Genomic DNA, 21213 nt, shown 5'->3' with positions numbered 1-21213 from the left:
ACACTAACATGAGCTACACAGCTGCGATCGTTTCAGCTGAGCAACACTTCATCGGGTGAATCTCCAAACAACTGGAGTGCATTTTCTATTTCAGAAAAAGGGGGAGACTCAACAAACACCTTCAGCACCCTCTGAGGAGAGCCAGTGAATCTTAAAAGGTCAGTGCTACTTTGATCTAGCTCTGCAGTTCACCGCTGATTGTTTGCTGTGTTGCGATCATGGTGCCATTTGGAGTCAAGACCACTGAGGTCAGAGTCGCAGACAAAACTCCTGAAAAGCTTTTGGACCAAAGATACAACTGAGAACAAAATTAATGGTGTGAGAGGAAACTATGGGATATCTTTAAAGAGCAGCTGCTGGAGGCTCTGCCTAAAATGCTGTGTTGAAATTGTGTTGCTGCCTTTCTTTAGAAAGACGCTTTGTGTCACATTGATTGGATTTGTTTCCATTGTGAGGCAATTTGATTGAAGTATGAAATCATGCAAGACATTTGCATTACATACTGCTTAACCACCGCAACTCTCAGTTTGTACCATTAATTCTTCTGTTAAGTTATAGTATATGAAACAGAGTTGCACCAGACTTTAGTACTGCTTCAGGCAGTGTGTTCAGTGTCTTACTGATCCAAGAAAAGCTACATTTTCTCTGCAAAAACACAACAACAAAAAATAAATCAGTTCCCAAGATCACTTACTGTGACCCAAGAGGATGCATGTGTATATGTGACAACCCAGAAAAAAACTGTGAATAGGATGAGATGTAAAACGGTTCTCCTTCGACATTTTTTAACCTCTTATTTTTTCATACAGACATTATTGCCTTCAGCCCTAACCCCGATGTGGCAGTCTGTAGCTTAAGATAAATCATGACACATTCTTTCTGTCTCTTCTTGATAAAACAGCTCAACACTTTGCATAAAAGAAACAAAGGAATACTGTGAGCCAGTTTTGTCTTACAGTGGACTTTCTGTCTTTGGCAGTCTCTGGATGTGGTGATGTAAAGTCTTAGACAGCCTCAGGGGCCAGATTCATCACTCAACCTCTTGACACTCGAGCCTGCGGGACACAAGTTTGTCTCTGTGGGTTCAAATGAAGCTTTACCACCAGTGCCAGCACTTTTGCTCTTCTCCTGGACAGTCATGCTAAAACACAAGAACACACTGGGCTCTGACAGCTGAAATCAGGAGGTGTGAGAAATGTGTACGTGTACAGCAAGTACTCAGATTAGACATTAGAAACAAGACTTAATGTCTTTTCATATAAAACTGAATTTTGCACAGATGACTGTTTTACTTCCAAAATGGTGACACAGTCCGTGATAATTTTTCACCCTGACAGCCATCTCATTTCAAATGGATTTCAATTTAAATCTGAGTAACTCAACTGGACAAGGTCTGTGATTCCAACCATATGCAGTAAGAGGGTGTGGAAGAGAGGCTTAATTAGCAGGGTGTGTTAGCTAGTCTAAATGTGTTGGCTCAGGGGAGAGGTGAAAAAGCTGCAAACTCCAGTGTGTGTGATGCTATGCTAGCAAGACGTCAGCTGCCACTGCAGCTACATAACCCACTGTTAACACCTCTGTTTATTCCCCTCACCATCAGAGACTATTTTAAGTGAAGAAGAGATCAAACTGTGACAAAATCTTTCTCTGTTCTGACCTCTACCAGAGATTCTCCTCCATCTGCACACTGTGATTTCAGTCTTTGTTCAGCTGCAGTGTTGAAAACATTTCATGTAAAAATATAAAAAAAACAACTAAGTTGTCTTCAATATAAAATCACGCACACTGAAACTCACTGTCATCCAGGCTGCATCAGATGGAAGAGAATTCCATTTGTTTCTATGGTTAGCTGTTTTGAACGCAACATTTGGTGAGACAATTATTTGTTTACACAAATCTAAAAGCTAGAGCTGGGTGTTTATTGGTAAAATGAAATGATCTTCGCAGGGTCAATGTGCCAAGCTCATATCCAAACAAAGAGCAATTTGTGTTTCTCTCTCAAATCATTTCCAGCTATTGACAGATGGTGAGAAAACACTGTGTTCTGGCTTCTATACTCTGATTACAAATGCATCTCAGCTCATCACTTCCTCACTGTGCAGAAACGATCAGAAGAGAGTCACGGTGTGCTAATTTTCTGTGCCAAGTGATGTCTGGTCAGCCCTGATAAGGCAGATGCAGTGAGGTGAGTTAGCTGGACCTATCGCCTCTGGTCCTTCTTCAGTCGTACAGCCCCAGAACATTCAGTCCTGGAATATATCCCCTATCAAATCTACCTTAAAGGCTGGCAGTGCTCCTGTGGTTATCAGCTGGGGAATAACTGGTTAAACTAAGAATGACCAAACTGACCTCTAAGGGCTGCACATCTGCACAGCATCCTGAGTCCAAGACCACAGTCTATGCTCAACTTCCTGTTCAACACACAAAGCAGACTCATAAATGTTCCTGGGACACTCGCATTACAACATATTGGTGAAACACCCAGAGGACAGGATGTGGGACACGTGATCACTTCTCTTTCAGAAACATTTACTCAGGGATTGAATGCAATACAAAATACACAAAATACAAAAAGGGAGTCCTCTCCCATTTCAGAATGAAAACAGTTCCACTGCAGCACTGGTGCAAGTGGAAACTACGATGGTTTATACAGCTGCTCCTTACATTCCCTTATCTCAACTTAGGAGGTAATTTAAGGGGGGACAAGGCGCCACCTTGTTAGAAAAATTACCAGAATACATCCCCCTTGTTAACCTGCCATCCTTTTCCATTCCTCAGGTCTGGACCTAGTTGCCATCCTATCCGGACTCAGACCGGTAACCATTAAATTATTGAGAGTAACTACATTTTAACAGAGCGTTTCAATTTTGACCGGTGCAGCATTGTAGCAAAGGTTTCGCAACCAAGAAACTCAAAGACCAATTGCATGTGTTCAATCATCTAACATGATGCAATTAGAGCAATGCATACCCATAAGCATTACAACTTGAATGAGTGAGACATGCACATGGGGAAACTAGTCAGAGAAGAGAATCAGAGAAAAGCAATTTGATATAGAGTGTTCTAAAGAGGGAAAGCCAGACAGCGAAAAACAGCTTTTAATCAAGAATGGACAGACTCTTAGAAAAATGGGCAGCTCAAAACCAGTATGCCTCATCTTATATTCCAAGACAATGGTGTTTACTAAGAGTGACTGTGAAGCGCCACTACAAGACAAAGCACAGAGCAAATATTTCCTATACGGCACTGAAATCACCCAGTGTCTAAACTCATTATCTACTGTAGAATAAACTGGTCCAGCATACATATTGTTTTTACAACAATTTAAACTTTCTTCAACATTTTCCCTGCTTTTGGCGGAGTGACAGAATCGCTAACACAGAAAACAACAGCACAAGTAAAATAGAAACCTATATGTGTGTGTGTGTGTGTGTGTGTGTGTGTGTGGGGGGGGGGGGGGGGGGAGGGGGGGGGGGGGGGGGGGACCAAACACACATTCCTATTGCACCTTCACATGTGCCCACAACACGCTCTGCCATTAAGAGTCTGCATGTGAGCATGTGTCTGGCAAGGATGACACGCCGACAGACAGCCTGAAGAAGAGAGACAGAGAGAGAGACTGTGTGTGTGTGTGTGTGTGTGTGTGTGTGTGTGTGTGTGTGTGTGTGTGTGCCAGCACAAGGTCCCGGGGTCACATTCTTGTATTTCACAGGCATAATGAAAGGCAGAAACTAGCGTGGTCAACACGTGTGGGTTTTGTCAAGTGCAGGACAACCGCATAAAAAGGCTCAGCCAATCTACGTTCAACTGTTCTCCATTTGAAACATATGTTTAAAGCATATGCAATTCATAAGAACTATGCAGTGCATAATGAAAGGAGGCGGTGGCATGACACAGGGTGTTGGCCAGTGCAGCGGCTATCTCATTTCTTGCAAATGACTGCAGCTTAATTGACCCAGAAGGATTTTGCATGAGACTCGACTGACGAAAACCAGACGTGGGTATTGGAGGGTATTGTTTCATGGAACACACAGTAAGCACAGTTAACTCCTCATTTAGTACAAAACCGTAACAATAAAAACATGCTGACCTAATTCATTGCAGTCTTGTAGATGCAAAGCAGTGGCGACTCTGCAGTGTCACCTCCCTGTTAGACTGACCACAGAGCCACATGACAGGCCAAAGAATGATACTCATCCCTGCCATGCTGTCAGCCTGCTAAAAATACAATGCAGACCAAAGCAGCAGTACTGTGGCACACGTTACATAAGGATTACATATAAATATACTGCATATGTGGGACAATCCTGAACTCCCACTGAAATCAAACCAACTCTATTGTTTCTGCCTGCCCTATATTTCACGAATAGAAGAAATCAGCAATGCTGAGTTCACGACAGAAACACAGGTAACAGAATGAAAAATAAAGTCAAAATTTTACAGTTGCTACCTTCACTAAGCCATCAGTCAATCTTCTATTAAAGGTGATTGTGAGGATTTATTTGTTACGCAACAAAAACTGATCCAGAGAGACTATGCTGCACTGACATGTTGATGAAACCCTGAAAACAAAAACACTTTTTGAAACAGATTTCATATCAATACCAGATGTTCAGTCTGCGCAAAAACAGCTACCTTACAGGTTAACAAATTTTAAAAGGTTTTTTTTTTTTTTTTTTTACCCCAGACAGCCTTGAATTTGGGTGCATCAAAGTGCTGAGAAAGCATAACAGCATGACAAACCCAGCTATTGCGTATTTAGTCATGCACAGATCATCACTGGATTCCCTCCCGGGGACTGCATCCAAAAGATGCAGAGCCGTGACTCACACCGTGCTGGACACGTAAAAATCTGCATCACGGATGAAGTGGTCGCATCCAAATATTTTAATTTCCTGGCTGCCCTACTTCTCCCCTGGCAGACTGGCCTGGAAGGGAAAGCTTGACTTAGTCTTGAGGTAAACGCCCAGAGAGAGGTCACAACTGAAAAAAGCTGTGAACATTTAAGAGAAGATGCGCTCAGGCTGCAAGCCTCTTTAAAAGGTCACCCTTCGCAGAATTCCCGAGGCACTACACATTATATTTATGTGTTTCTTAATCATTTATGACGTGGGTTCATTCAGCAAAAATGCCTTAAGACACCATTTTCCCAAGGACTTTGCAGACTATTTGTCTTTGTAAAGCTGAAATCAGCATTTGACTAAGAGTGCCTTAAATGATGTGGTTAGCTTTCTTTAAAGATACTTTATAACATGACACAGCTGGATGCACAGATTATCCGATACTCAGTAATCACACGGGGTAGAGAGCTGTGTGGGAGCCAGAGAAACAAGAGAGACAGAGTTGGTGGAAAAGCACCACAGGCCCAGAAACTTTAAACTCGGCCACATAAAGGGCCTGGTGCCAGAGCCGAAGACAAAGCATCCCAGCCCAAACTCGCTGACTTATAACCACAGCAGGAGTTCAGGGAGGAGTTCAATAAGATGTCCAGACCCAACAGCCCTTCAGCCGCTTCCACAAGGGTTTAGTTACAGCAAACGTGACAGCAGGAACGATTTCCAGCTGTCTCGAGTTCACGAGAACCCTGGGCCAGTGAAACACACCAAAGGGACTCTCGTTGGAGGCTCGCTGCTCTCGGCTCCAGCTGTATGGACCCCGAGCACAGAGACAGCCACAGCAGGGCAGACACGTGGAGGAGGTGAAAAGGAATGTGCTCAAGAACATAAACATAAGCCAGTAGGAAGCCTCACTAGCCAAGCATCTGCTTCCAGTTAGCCCAGAGGGGTGGGCGTTCGGCTCTTGTGCCTTTCAGCAGCATCAGGTCATGTAACATTTCGGAGGAAAGATGACCTCTGTGAGAAATAAGTTTTACTTTCTACATGTAATACTGTAAACCTGTACACCTGACACGTTATTTAACCTATTCGAGCAAATGCTGACAGAAACTGAACTCGAGCTGTTGCACATTTCTGCAGTCAAACATATTTAACACACCTGAGTGAAATGTAATGGAGGTACTGCTCATAATGACAAAGCCGCTTATGAACTCCCAGCTCCCAAAACAAAACAAAACAAAACAAGACTTTGGCAGCTTTGTGCATAAATAAGAAGACTGCATATTTTACTGTTGCTGCTGCAGGAAATGTATCTACTATCAACCCCCTTTGGCAGATAACAGCTTTCTTCCTGGTATCACTACCAAGTTAATTACACAACAACAAACACTAAACATGCACTTTAATTGCTCTTGAGTCAATGTGTGTGTGTGTGTGGGGGGGGGGTGCATATTTAGGACACAGTGTGCATAGGAGATAGTCAGGATGCATTAACGTTTGTCAGACGTAATTTAAATTAGGTATGTGACTATTTGTTGCTGTCAGTTTGTTATTGGTGTCTGCATTGTTAAGCAGCGGTGCTATTCTACATAGACCGAAACAATTTTTCCCTAGGGGACAAATAAAGTCAATCTCGTCTTACAACAACACATCATCTAGACGAGAGCTCCATTTTCTAACAAGGTAACAATAAACATGGTTTTCGCCACAAAGTATGCATCGCCCTCTCAGTCAGTTACAAATATTCACCTTGTTTTGGGCCAATCAGTGTCAAAAAGAAACTCAACTAGAAAGAGTAGGATTTTTTTTTTGTTTCAGCAAAACCTAGTGCAATGTATAAAATGCCACAGCACCGAGATGCATACTTGCTCTCGTGTTTTGTTGAAATACAGTCAGCTCTCTTTAAGATGCCGTTACGTTAAAATAGTGGGGATGGTTGGTGGATTTCAGGATCCTTTAGTCATTATGAGCCTCTCATATCCAAAACCACATTTAATGCTCATCTGAAAAGGATTTTAGACCTCATTGTTAGCAGGTGCCAAAACCAAATAATTGTACACAGACTCCAGAATTATCACATTTCGGGGCAAACGATCAAACATTTAAATCCAGACTTCTCACACACAGAGCTGTGTTCACTTTTAGAGTTATATGAATCTGTGCCAAAGGTCACAATACATCCATGGGTTCACCAAGTTGACTGCAACGGGCCCAGACTACAGGACAGAGTTTATTATGAAGAGAAGAAAATATATTATGCAAATAACATCTGAACAGATTCTGGTTCGGTTATTTTGACACATTGCTGACAGTAGTTATTGCACAACAGATAACCAGGGTGGCTTCATATCTGCTCATTCATTAATTCTTTGATTAATAATAGAAAATAATAGCAGATAACTAATACTGTGACAAACAGATAGATTATGATATAAATGCAATGATTGTCATAAAGTTGTGACTTGCCACATGATGAGAGTAAAGAAGTTTTAAGCAGCAGGTGTCAGGATCACCTTGGATAAAGGAGCCATGAATCACTGAACCCATTTTTTGTCAGCTTGCAGGATGTCAGCAGCATCATTTCAAGATCCTTTTTGGGATGGTTTACAGCAGTTCAAATAAATGTTGCCAAGTTTTTGCAGAAAAACATGGGAGAACGGATCCTGTGAGATATATTTTCAAGACAGAACTAATTATCAACAACATATCAAAGGGTGTTGACCATAGGCTGTATAAAATAGTAGCCACCATGACGTCACCCATTGGTACGTAGACTCCCGTTTGGAAGCTTTCAAGTTCGGCATTTTGGCCGTTATCATCTTTTTGTTTTTTGGAGCCAGAAGTGACTATATCTGAATGACAAGGTGGAGCTATGAAGAAGCAAGAAGTGGAGCTGACTGAGAGCCTGAACACACTGTCTGAAGTCACTCAAAGTGGCCACACCCTTAATTATGCATAACTTTAAGACCTTTATTTTAATCAAACGGGTGAGTTATTTAAAAATTCACCCACTATACAGTAGTCACGAATGTGGAAATTAGCTATCGAGACCAAAATCATTTGTTGTACAAGGCAGTGAACATGTTTATTTCTGCTGTAAAGTTAGGCATTTTAACATGGGGGTCTATGGGGACTGACTCACTTTTGGAGCCAGCCTCCAGTGGCCATTAGGAGAACTGCAGTTGGCACTTCGCACTTGCTTTATTTTTCAGCCCCACAAGTTGCCGCTGGGCGTTGACACTGACTATGTTTACAGCAATACAAAGTCAAGAGAACACCTTTGAGGAACAAGTATCTTAAACTATAGCTTTAAAAAAAGTTCTCTCATTATATCCACTCTCGGGGCTTACAGAAGACACCGCTCTTGCCTCCTTAATAACTATGTCGATGGGACTTTCTGCCTGTTATTATAAAACACAAACTCTCTGAAGTGTCTGAGCTTTGTAAAATGCACAACAAAAATGCTTTCAAACAAGCATCAAGGTTACAGAGTGATGCTGCTTTATTCAGTGAAGATAGCAAGGGTTTTTGCTGGCTCTTATTTTTGCCTTCCACGAGAACTCCCCTTGACTTCATATTAATTCTTCAAAGTTAAGCAGAGGGAAGATGCTGGGTCAGGCACTGAGGTTGTATCTATTAACTCTCACTTCTTGCCTTTACATGAGCTATGTGACTAATTCAACAGATCATAATGCTGTTAACTATGTAGAGAGGAGGATCAATGGGTAGAGAATGGAAATAACAATGTCAGGGTTAGCAATTTGTGCCCTGCTGGGACTAACCTATAACATGAATATGCTAATGATGCTGTGAGGTGCTTCAATTTAAAAGCATTGGTGAGCATACCAAGTGCCTTCAAAAACTTTGCACAAGGTCTTGACCTATATTTCAAAAGATGTTTTGAAATTCATCTCAGGCTCGTGGCAATCTTTCTCTCTTGGTATGAGTGGAAGACTCTGATGTGTTTGTTATGGATAATTAAGCACAAACCGTGATGGATGGTGATGCAGCCACATGAGACACAGCGGTGACAGACTGTACCTGCCAGCAAATGATCCTATTAACATCAGTAACTGATTACATTTAGAAAAAAAAAAACAGAGTAACAACAATCCACTATAAATAAGCTGGTGCACAAACTAAAGGCCACTCATCACCTCCATCAATTAACACGTTTCTTGACTCGTCTCATTGAACAAATAAGCTTCAGTTTATAGAGAGGTATCAATCAACATGACTCAAGGAGACAAACACATGTAGAAACAACAGCTCAACCAATAACCGATCGTTATTATTAATATTCGTAGTAGTAGTATTGATAATATTAGATGTCTATATAGACATAAACTGAAACAATGGTTCCCCAACTCAGGCTGGGGGACGTATCGGTTGTCGTCTTAACCCATAAGCGCCCCTCATTTTTGCATTTCTGCACTGCAATTCAGCTAACATATACACTGATGCAAATATGCCTTGAATATGCTAATATCACCAACTATATATGGTCCTGACCAACTCATCTGTCTAGATCCAGACAATACAAAACCCCCTGGAATATTTAGAATCTACATTTTTTTCTGTTTTCATGCCCAGTGAACCATACTGTAATCTTCATAGAAGGGCTTCGAGTCATCAGTCGGAAACTGAGATTCCTCAAGTTGAGCAGTCTTTTTTCTTTGTTAGTGTGCAGTGTACTTCTGCAAGCATTTTGGTGCCCATATTAAGCTGAGTGAACGCTCCTTGCTTTCAAGCTGCTCTCCGTTACAGGCAGCTGCAGACCTAGACTAGGAATGCACAATAATATCGGCACGTCATCGATATCAGACAATATCAGCTCTGAATTGAGCTTTGAGAATCGGCAAACATTCTATTTTTCTATTTCTGCCCATTAAATGAATATTACATACAGAAAGGTATTCTATTTCATGTCTCCATCTGCTAGTGGGCCACCAGGATAAGAGTATGCATAATATGATGTTAATTCCACTACTGAAGAGACCTGATGATCGCAAAAATTAGGTGGGGGAAAAAACGGATATATCAATGTCGGTATCAGCTGTCGACCAAATGAGTAGTTATATATCGGCATATCGGATATTGGCAAAAAATCCAATATTGTGCATCCCTAAATCAAACCCAAAGTGAGTCAGAGTGAGACAGAGGCAGCTTCCCAGAGGAGAAGTTTTACACAGTCAGGTTCCTAAATAACATTATTTTGTGTCTTTTACTTAATAGTAGTGAATTTACAGCTCACAACAACTTAGTGCGATACAGTCTCTGGTTTTTGTGTCATAACATAGTTTGCACACATTTGTGAATGTTGCTAACACCCTGAGCATCCAGCTGAACCTTGTTCAAACTTTCAAACTCTATATGGAAAAAAATAAACAAATAGTCGAATAGTCATATTGAATAGCCAAATAATTCTACTGACATTATACTATTTAGAGTACAACCCTACTTTACTGGCATTCATTGAAATCACACAATTTTACAATATGTTTTGACCATGTTAACTATCTGTGATGACTGATCAAGGCCTCTAGTTTCAGTTTGGGCACAGAACTACGGTACGCAGCTTAAGTGATATAAATTTATTAATTAGTATAAAACAAGGCTATGTTATAATGGAGCCTGTTTGAAATCTTCTGTCCATTGCATTTTTGATATTAGCCAACTTGGTGAAAACAGACTGTAACTGTCCTTTGCAGACGCGACGTACATCTGGTATCTGTTGTGATTTGAGTAAGACTAGACAACATGTTGCATGCAGCCATTTCAGTGAGGTTATGGTTCAGTTGTACTGCTGGTAAGAGGTACAAGAGAATTGTTGTAGGACGTTGTTTTCTGACATTTTATGTTTTTTTCTGCAGTTAATGTTCCACCTGCTAAATGCTCCTATGCAGCGCTAGAGGCCTGAATATCAGAGAAAGCCACTTATTGAGCCTCCTACACATTATATTTCATTTACAGATCCTGCACTCCATCAGTGACATTTATGCTCACAACCACTATGTAAGCATGAAAAGTAATTGGAAAAATCAGCCACAGAGTGAAAATGCATTTCAAGGTCATATTCCAGAATACAGATATCAAGGTAAATACTGGGATCACAATCCCCATGCTTAAACCCTATACAAGAGGTTTCCAATCCTGACTCTGTGTACAGTATTAGCACAGGGAAGCACTAACACAGAGCCCTGTGGGAATTAATACCATGTCTCCAGGAAACCTGATCTCTCTAACCTGCCTCCTCTCCCAGCCTGATCTCTTAATTCCCTATATTGCAGAAAACTGTTTTGCCTTTGATTAGTATAAACACATGCATTTGTCTGCCAGTGAGACTTCTTTTTATTTGCAGCTTGTTGTTTGATTTTGTGACGTCTTTAGTGTCTCCTGATAAGCGCCCATTTCTGTCTGGATGATGAGAAGAAAGGGAAGACAGTAGAAAATAATCCTTTACCCTTGTGAACCCAGTAGACCACACAACAGCAGCAGTGGCAGAATAATGTGAGAGTCAGACAATTACAGCCTTCACCAGTGGAGCCTTGACTGTGGCGAGCCTACATCCAAGAAAGTTTCAGATAAATCTATTGAACTGAAAGTTTCCTCAGAGCGGAGGAGTGGAAAATCAGACTTTAATTTAATTTAGCCAAGAAAAAATATTTGAATTATTTGGTGAGTGTGATAGCAGTTCCATCCATTACTGAAAAATGCAACACATTTTGATCAGTGCGGGGAATTTTAATTGGCTGGCATTTGTTTCTGGTTTACAGATATTTTTCAAAGTCAGAATTTATGGGCCTTTTTTTGAAAGTGGGAGAGAAAAGGAGATGCCAGAGGGATGCCCGTGTTGCTCTGGTGGATGTACTATATAAGAAACATTTTGGCTCCCTAAGCCCTATTTAGCTTTTTACAATTAAACATTGGGACTGTACCCAATTTGGAATAATGTCAGTCAAATCAGATCTGGCTGTTCAATACAAATATTCAACTATTCATTCTTTTTTTCCATATAGAGTTTAAGAGTTTTTGAACAGGGTTCAGCGAAACATTCAGGGTGACAGCTACGTTTACGTAACACAGTAAACAAGTCAAGTTAGCCCTTGAGGCTAATGCTTCCTAACTACGCTGACGACAGATCATAACTGTGCAACAACATTTTTTGCTGACACTAGGTAGCAGTCTAAGACAGAGACTATATTGTGGCTGTGAGCTGTAAATTCACCACTTCTAAGCACAAGGCAGAAGATAAAGTTATCTCGGAGCCTGACAGCACAAAGCATTTCTTCCCCCGTCTCACTTCGACTCACCCTGGGTCAGGGTCTGCAGCTGCCTGTGCCGGAGTGCAGCTTGAAAGCGAGGAGTGCTCACTTAGCAGCTAAATTTTGGGACCAAACATCCTGAGATGTACTCAGCAAACTGACTGACAAAAAAAAGACTGCTTGACTTGAAGAATCTCAGTGGAGGGGTCTCAAACTGATGATACAAGTCCTCAACTTTCAAGGGGGCAGCCCTATTAAACATCAGCAGCAATAACATGTATTTAAAGCAATTCTAATCAAATAATGCTCTTCTGCAAGTCGTGCACTTGTATGTCCTTACTGCACTTTGTGCCAATATCCTTGTTAAAATACTCAGTGCTTTATTCTGAATCAGAAACAGTGGTACCAACCTCCCAAACTACCCCATCAGTCTGAGTGCCGGCCACTCACCACGCCAATCACTTCTTAAAACTACTCCACTGCTCAACCTAACTGTATTTACTCAATTCATAAACACTGCACACTGCTGCATAAGAGAAAAAGCAGTGACAATTGAACCAAGTGAGATGGGTTTCAGTGTTCCGACAGATGACTTTGCTAGAAGCTATGAATCTCACTTTAGATGATGAGATCTGCGCCAAACGCCCAAATTCATCTCGCCTACCACCAGATGCCACCCACCAACTGAGGACACATCCTGCTTTGCTCCCTGCAGACAATACTCTGAGCTTACAGCTAATTAGTGTTTGTGGATGGTATTCCCTGGGAACATGTAATCCTGTCCTCAGTTGTTCTGCATGCAAATCTACAGCAGCTTTTCTTTTCCAGTGCAGTGTCTCCTTCTGGCTACACTGCATAAAAGCCAGTGACCCCTCTGTGCTGTGACCTTCACAAAATGTCCTGCCTTTATCGAAGAATGTTTGACATCACTGAAACATCAATGCTGCTTCAAATAAGTCTCGTTACTCAAATATTAGGTGCAGTGACAAAGGGCTGGGTATTGTTTTTGTGTACACTTTGTGAAAACTTGGCACCAAATCTTGATCAAATTCTCAATTTTATGTATTTTTAATTGATCCTACTTCCATCATTTTTGGTCATCTATTAATTGTTTTATTACTTAAGCAATGTTTTCTGTCCATCTGTTTGTTTTAGGACAACATCAAATAGAAGTATCTGAGACATTTGGTTTATTTTGTTCAGTTTTTATTAAGAAAAAAAGGTTTAAACTTACCAATAAATTCAAAGTAGGTTTGTTTCTTTAATGAAACCAATCCTAGTTTTCAATATTAGTGTTACTATAAATCCAAAATGATATCCAGATCTAACCAAAAGACTTCCAAAAAAAAGTCAGCAGGATTCAAATATGTGATTTCAGTGGGCTTAAACATCTCAGAATAAATATTTCTATGCAAACAAATCTCAACCAGAGCTTGGAACAAAACAATCTACTTATTTATGCATTACTGCTATCCTTAAAGGAACCTTAAAAACATTTGCTATTGATGTACTGAGCATATTTTCTTGAGTATTGGCCACACTGTTATAATGTTTAACAATGGAAAATGTTTCAGTATCATGCACAGTATGCGTCCCTCAGAACTTTTTGTGCTACACTCACCATGTTGCATCTGTCAACAATCATAGAAGACAGAGACATTAGAGACATTTCAATACTCACAGGAGCAGAAAATAGAGCAGAGTGCAAAAAGCATGACTGTCACTCATTTTTAGCAGTTACATCTCCTGCTCTAGTGCTCTTCTGCTAAATCACCATCTCTTTTATTCCCTCCAACTGTGAATATAAACCACGGCTGAATACAACACGTTGGCAGTGAATGGGGTTATGGCATTGTATAACCCTTCTGCTTTGACCTGTGTGTTTAAAAAGAAATTTGACAGTCTACTGGAAACTAAATTAGGTGATAACATAGGCTGTAAGCTTCTGTAGCCTTCAGCTTCCACATCAAAACACATCAACCTGTGCATCACTGCTGGAGGCGGTAAGAACTAAAAGACATGGCATCTTTACATCTCGGCTGCAGCTTCATCACAAAACATCTCCAGTAAAGTACAGAATCTAGTATTTTTCCTTTACAGTCTATGAATACCAAAGTAGCTTCACTATCAGGGCGCCATGGTGAATCTCTCCAGGGGCATTCATAGTCCAGGGGCCTTTTTTTACCATGCTCCAAATTCCTAGCCCCTTAGTCTTCAAAGTATCCTAGTTTTGACTTATGTTTCACTGAATTAAATCCAACTTTCTTCTGAGAACTCTCTGTACTCTCAAGGCAGGAAAAACACTGAATGAGGGTTTATTTGAAAACAGATTACAGCAGGAGAATCTCATTCAAGGTTACATCTCAACCAGGTCCATTACCGACTTGAGGTTCTATTTGATTTTTCTGCATTGTACGAGCACCACATTGTTCCTGAACGTCTTCACCACACTCTAACACCTGTCTCAAATAACATATACCTATGGAGCTGTATTCTGGCACAGAATAGTAGCAGTATAAATTAGAACATATAAAGACCCTTTTCGTGCTTGTGGGCGGAGCTGAACTGATGGCAAAAAGGGACAGTAATCGTGTCATAATTACATATATGTGGTGAAAGATAAATCATCATAAGAATTGTAAAAACTCATATTTGTCAAGCATGGATTTGGCATATTGTCCTTCATTAATAACTGTGGAGACATGCCCATATAATATAATTCACTGTGGAAGTACAAACCATGCTAGCGCCCTAGCTAGCTAACAATGTTAACACCTTTATCATAACAAAGTATATTAACTTCTTCATTGATTAATTCATTTTCCGTGATCGCTTATCCTGTTAAGGGTCACGGGGGGCTGGAGCCTATCCCAGCTGTCATTGGGCGAGAGGCGGGGTACACCCTGGACAGGTCACCAGACTATTACAGAGCTGACACATAAAGACATACAACCATTCACACTCACATTCACACCTACGGACAATTTAGAGTCACCAATTAACCTGCATGTCTTTGGACTGTGGGAGGAAGCTGGAGTACCTGGAGAAAACCCACGCTGACACGGGGAGCACATGCAAACTCCACACTGCAGGGCTCCCCCAACCTGGGTTCGAACCAGGAACCCTCTTGATATTATTAACTTAAGTTTTAACTAAGGCCAATAAGCCAAATCCATGCTTAACAAATGTGAGTTTTTACGGTTCCTTATGATGAATTATCTTTCATGTAAGCCAAACTCCTCTACAGAGTATCCAGCAGTGATTATATCGTGAATATCAAGGTTATAATTAACTGGAGACAAAACTTTACTTTCTACAACAGCGTCCTTTGCAATGGTTTTCTATTAAAAAAAAAGGTTATCTTAATCTGCATTCCTGTACATCCAACAGCACAAGAAGACATTTTTACATCAGGTATGTCAACCGTTTCTCTCGTTTTTCTGCCACCAGTATGTGCATGCAACTGCTGTGACATCCACTCAAAATTGGTCTATAGCATTAAAATCAACATAAAACCAAATACAAATAGGTGCTTGAGTTCTTACACATAGTTTCTGCTGCAAAACGGCAGAAACACTTGAAAATTAAACAATCAAACCTTTAACAGCAGGCTACAACATCAGACTTCTACTGGCTGCCAAAGAAACAGTGTTGATACAACCTCCAGGCAGACAAGTTCAAGTGAATGCTACAGTGAAATACATGAATATGCACCCAGCATGAGTGGGGTAAGCACCCACATTCTGCAATTGACAGCTCCATGACGTGTGTCTCTTATTTGCCCACTTTATTTGTGTTCACTGAATTACGCAAGATGGGAAAAACATGCACCCTGTGCCTTTAGGTATTAACACCGTCGCTGCCACAGGAAGGGACATTCGGTGTTAGGTATCAGTGGACAGCAGGCATTAACCCTGAGGCTGCTGTGAGGATAAGAGGAGCCAGGGTTACTGAGTGTGCCTGAAGTCTTCAATCAGCTAAGCAGACATTTCTAGCTGTCTGCTCCTTTGATCTTTTACTCACTGCCATAAATCCTTTACTTGGATGGACCTACACAAGACTAGACAGCCAAGTCAAGTCAAGCAACCTACGCAGTCCATGCCATTTGGCTGTTGTGGTGCCATGCTTCATTTCAAAGTATGACTCTTTTTCCTCTCTGGCATTCCACTACAGCACCCCTTCTGCCCTCCAAACATGAGCAGACACGGCAATAAGACAGAAGACAAACATCCCGTCCATCACGTGCACAACAAAAAGATCTGGCCAGGAGAAATTCCATGATACGTGGACAGCTTAACACTTGAATGAAGAGCAGCAATAAGCCAGACAAGCAGAGGATTTACAGGGTTACAGTGTAGGTTACCTTTCTGGTATGTGAGGCTGAGGTTTTCAAATGACAGGCTTGAGAGTATTTTTGTCACATGCATGATTTGACCAGACTTGCTAGGCTCATCCTGTTTGACACCACTGAACGATACAAGGGGAAGTTTTGGGGAAAGTAACCCATCAGAATGTGAAGCCCGGGTGGCAGCTGTCGTCACTGCTCCTGTTTGATGTCTAATATCAGAAAGGAGCAGTGGACGTACTCCAAGCTGGACTCCCAGTGTGCAACAAATCTAGTCAATTTTATTTATATAGCCCAATGTCACCCATTTGTACAGTATATGACACAGTCTGTCCTGAAAGGTCTAGTGTGTAAGATTTAGGGGGATTAAATGGCAACTTGCTATGAGGACTGCAGATTGCAACCAGCAGAAACTTCTCCCTGTTAGATTTCTGTCAGTTTTTATGTTTAGGAGGTTTTTACTGGGAGCCAAATTATCCACAGAGGTCTCTTCTTCTCCCAAACAAACAGACCTGATGATTTAAACCAGTAAAAACATTTTTCCCCGTGTTGTTTGGCTCATCAAAGATGGGCCTTATCCAGCAGCTTCTTATGTGTGCTAACCCTTTTAACCCTTTTAAACACTTTAAATCCAGATGTTCAGGATGTTTTTACCAGGAGCCAAATTATCAGCAAAGGGTCTCTACCTCTCTAAAACAAACAGACACAGTGATTTAAACCAGTAAAAACACTGAATAAGGCAGTTTCTCATTAAAAAAAATCTGTGTTTTTCCCATTGACAGAAATGGATCGCTTATCCAGCAGCTGCTAATGTTCTAATCTTTTTTTCTGATAACTTAAGATCATAGACGTTCAGAATGTTTTTACCGGGAGCCAAATTATCAGCAAAGGGTCTCTATCTCTCTAAAACAAATGGACATCATTATTTGAAACAGTGAAAACCTTGAATGAAGCAGTTTCACATTAAAAAAAATTGTGTTTTTCCGGCACTGCACAATGCGAAGGGGCTGCTTACTACGGTGGCCAATACGAAAACGTGAACGACCCTATCAAAAGTCAGTGTTTGGTTTGTCTATTCTGTGGAAAAGTGGCAGTGCAACATGGCGATCTCCATGGATGAGGACCTGCTCCCTATGCAGATATAAACAGCTCATTCTAAGGTAATGAAAACATAACCGTTCTTATTTTCAGGTGATTATACACTAAAGAAAAAATACGACTATATTGCATTACATTTCCTGCTAATATATCCTCCTAAATCCTGCACAGCAGACTTCTAAACCCCTGATTCAATTAAATAAAAACGCCCCTAAAAAAACCTTTAAAGGGGGGAAAATGGAAGCAACAAATTGTAATCTTCTGCAGCTCAGTTTGCTCGGATTTCTTTGACAGACATTTTTGCAGTGATGCGCCACAATATCAGGGAACACAGTCCCCAAACTTATTAGCCATATCTGCAAGGCTGCATTAGCATACACTCACCACCCATCTCCCTGGTGATGAACTCTCTGCCTCTTGCTTTGCACCAGCAGTGACAGCTTTGAGAGCATACCTATCAAAACCACCTGCAGCCTTATAGTCTGGTCTTCTTCATATACATTAACAATCTATCTATAAATTGTGTCATCTTGATTGTCTGTATTGTAATTTTATTATGATGGGTATTCACTTACTCATCACAGCATTCTTTATGATTTGGGGGTTGGACATCATTGACCATTCGCAGACAACAGCACTGGTATAGTTTTATCTATAAATCAATATTGGACAAACTACCTCTGCACCCTTCTGTGTGTCACCTCTTACCAGCTACGCTCCCCCAGGTGGTTGCTTTCTAATGTACCCTAGGTTTTAACACATCTGGGGACAACTGCCTTTTCCTACGCTGCCTGCACCTTGGACATGGAATAGTCTTCAAAAAGATATAAAATTAGAAACACTTATATCTATCAATGAATTTCAGGGCATCATAAAGAATGTGACAGAGATTGTTTTATTGTGGATTTTTGTATTACATGTTGTATTTGCTGCATTTTAAATGCGTTCTGGTTGGCTGCTACCTTGGCCAGGTCTCTCTTGAAAAAGACATTTTCAATCTCAATGGGAATTCCTGGTTAAATAAATAAAAATTCTGCACACACATCTATTGCATAGCTGTCAGTCAAGACAGAGGAATTCCTTCTCAGTTGCTCTTCATCATTTTTAGGGAGAGTTTTTCTTATCTGATTGTAAGCTGCATGCTGCACAGATTGCAAAGCCCCTTTAGGCAAATTTGTTATGAATCTGATTCTATTTGAAATGATGCACAAAACAAGATATAAAATCACGACTCTTCCAGCACATTTTGTGCCACTGCCTTAATAGCAAGGTAAAGCAAGAGGCATTTTCTGAGACAAAAAGTACGCACTGAGCAACCTTTAAATATCCCCAGGCAGGGAGGGTTTACACATGGAGAGGGATAGCTAGTGTTTTGGGTTATTTTTAGTTCCTAACGGTGGCACGACAGCGGGTATAACAGACATCTATCACCGGGTGATCACAGCTTTAATGTGGTGTGACTAGTGTGTCGTTTACAGGCAGCACAGGTGACTACACTGGAAATTGAAATGCGAACAACCTGTGGCACATACAGTACTTTGCTTGGGGAATGAACCGGTGCGGTTACAGCACGGGAGGCATCGGGTCAAACGCATTGAGGGCAGAATTGTCATTAGCGGCAGTTAGTTACCGTTACACATTAAACTCACGTAAACTAACACACAACACAAGTGAGCTGACACAGCTAGCATGAGGGATTTCTAGCTAGCAACTGCTCGGTAAATCCCTCAGCAGCCACTATAACGATTCATCATCTTGTACTTACCCCGCTTGTGGATGTCAAATTAGTCCTCGCGCACTCACACACGCACACAACTTCCCCCGGTGTCGTCTACCGGTGCTGCTTCATCACAGCGCTGTCGGTACCGAAAGAGGCGAAGTGACCTGTGCGGGTGTTTCTGTCTCTCTGTCTGGAGTCTGACCGTTAGCTGTCCGACCAAGCGAGGCTTCTGTCTGTCTGTCCGTCTGTCTGTCTGTCAGTCACAGTGCCGTGCCGGCTGTCCGCTCCGCCGCCATCTTGGTTTGTGATGGGAATCCGCCGTCGACACACTCACACACACGCCCGCCTGCTCGCGCGCACACAGGCACACACTCTGGGTGGCAGTTTGACATCACAGCCAGCCTCTCCCAGCAGGAGAGGAGCTCATGTAATCTGCCTGATGCTGACAATGCTCGCAATTATATTACATCAGCGTTATCTAATCAATTCATAATTAATATTTCTGATATAAGTGTCCCAATTATGATCTTGATTAATAACCTGTCATTGCATATTAGTGCAGTTTGTCATAAACATAGTTGACTACCATGCTGTTTTATGTATACAAAAAAATCATTAATAGTCATAACTTGCAAATCATCCCATAATTTACATATAAGATGACCTGTCTGTTCAACAGTGGTGTAATGTGATTAAGTACATTTACTCAGGTAGGCTACTGTACTTGAGAGCAAATTTGAGATACTAGTTACTTCACAAATTAAGATTTTTGCACAAAAAACGCATACATGATGTTTTTGTTAACTACCCCAACTTATATGCACATCGTTTTTCTTTTCAGAATGTTTACACCAAATGGAGAAAATGATCAGCACATTAATCCATAATGAAAATTATTATTATTTAAAGGAACGGTGTGTAAGATTTAGGGGGATTTAGGGACTGTTCTTTACCAATCAGAGGAGGGGAGTGGCTGGGGTTTTTTGTTTTGTTTTTTTGACCCTCCCCGAACATAAATTAGTTATTAGATCTTAAAAACTTACCCTTAGATGAAAAAAGTCTCAGTTCTTCACTCTTGTTGTGCATGCATGTTAGTAGCCTAAGTGCAAACGGTTTATTTTTGTAAAAATTTTAAATGTAGATTAAGGTGTCTTTGATGGATTTATTAAATGATAAATGGACCTGCATTTGCATAGCGCCTTTCTAGTCACCCGACCACTCAAAGCCCTTTTTACACTGTGTGACATTCACCCATTCACACACACACACACATTCATACACTGGTGGCCGAGGCTACAAGGTGCCACCTGCCACTAACTTTGTTTAACACACTCACACACCGATGGAACAGCCATCGGGAGCAATTTGGGGTTCAATATCTTGCTACTTCGACATGCAGACTGGAGGAGCCAGGGATCGATTTACCGATCATCTGATTGGTGGATGAACCCCTGCAATTCTGAGCCACAGCCACACTATTATAAGGTTAGATTTGATTATGTTTTTAGAAGGTCGTAGCACATGATGTGTCCAAAGGCCGTCGGAAATTTGAAAATCCAAAGAAAGTTTCTGTTTTTACAGGTGTACTGGCATGTTTTCTTTTAAAATCAAAATACAACAATTTAAATGTGTATGCTCCTCCCCTGAGCCAAAATAAAAAATATAAGTCCCTCCCCAGGGCTTAAAAAATTATTTGACATGCCTCCCCCTTTTTGCATCACCCCTCACCCCTCCTAAGTGCCAAACGCTCCCTAATGACCCATCATTGCATAATGGGCTACAGTTTGTGATAAGCACATTTGACATTTGAAAAAGAAATAAATAAATAAACAGAAACATAAATGTCTTTGTCATTTATTCATGATGGAGGGTTATATTTTCAAAATGCCCTTCTTTTTAAAAACAAAAACAAAAAAAAGTGGAATTATTTTCAAATTGTACAACTGAGAG

At 41.0% G+C, this 21213-nt stretch overlaps 1 protein-coding gene across 5 annotated transcripts in view; it reads right to left on the bottom strand.

The window, feature by feature from the left end:
• The window catches only part of LOC126396521 (C-myc promoter-binding protein-like), a 95186-nt gene extending 75614 nt beyond the window's left edge, over positions 1 to 19572 (bottom strand). For 4 of the 5 annotated variants that reach the window (XM_050054691.1, XM_050054714.1, XM_050054706.1 and 1 more), the window contains exon 1: positions 19309 to 19572. The gene's annotated coding sequence lies outside the window, so the exon portion shown is untranslated. Of the gene's footprint in view, positions 1 to 15698; positions 15829 to 19308 lie in introns of those variants that run through there. The other variant, XM_050054699.1, reaches the window with a different exon arrangement.
• Positions 19573 to 21213: the final 1641 nt, after the last annotated feature.

Source organism: Epinephelus moara, chromosome 1, assembly GCF_006386435.1.
Source record: "Epinephelus moara isolate mb chromosome 1, YSFRI_EMoa_1.0, whole genome shotgun sequence".
In the NCBI taxonomy this organism is placed as follows: Eukaryota; Metazoa; Chordata; class Actinopteri; order Perciformes; family Serranidae; genus Epinephelus; species Epinephelus moara.
Note: the sequence above shows the minus strand (reverse complement) of the source record. Positions and strands in the feature narration are given on the sequence as shown.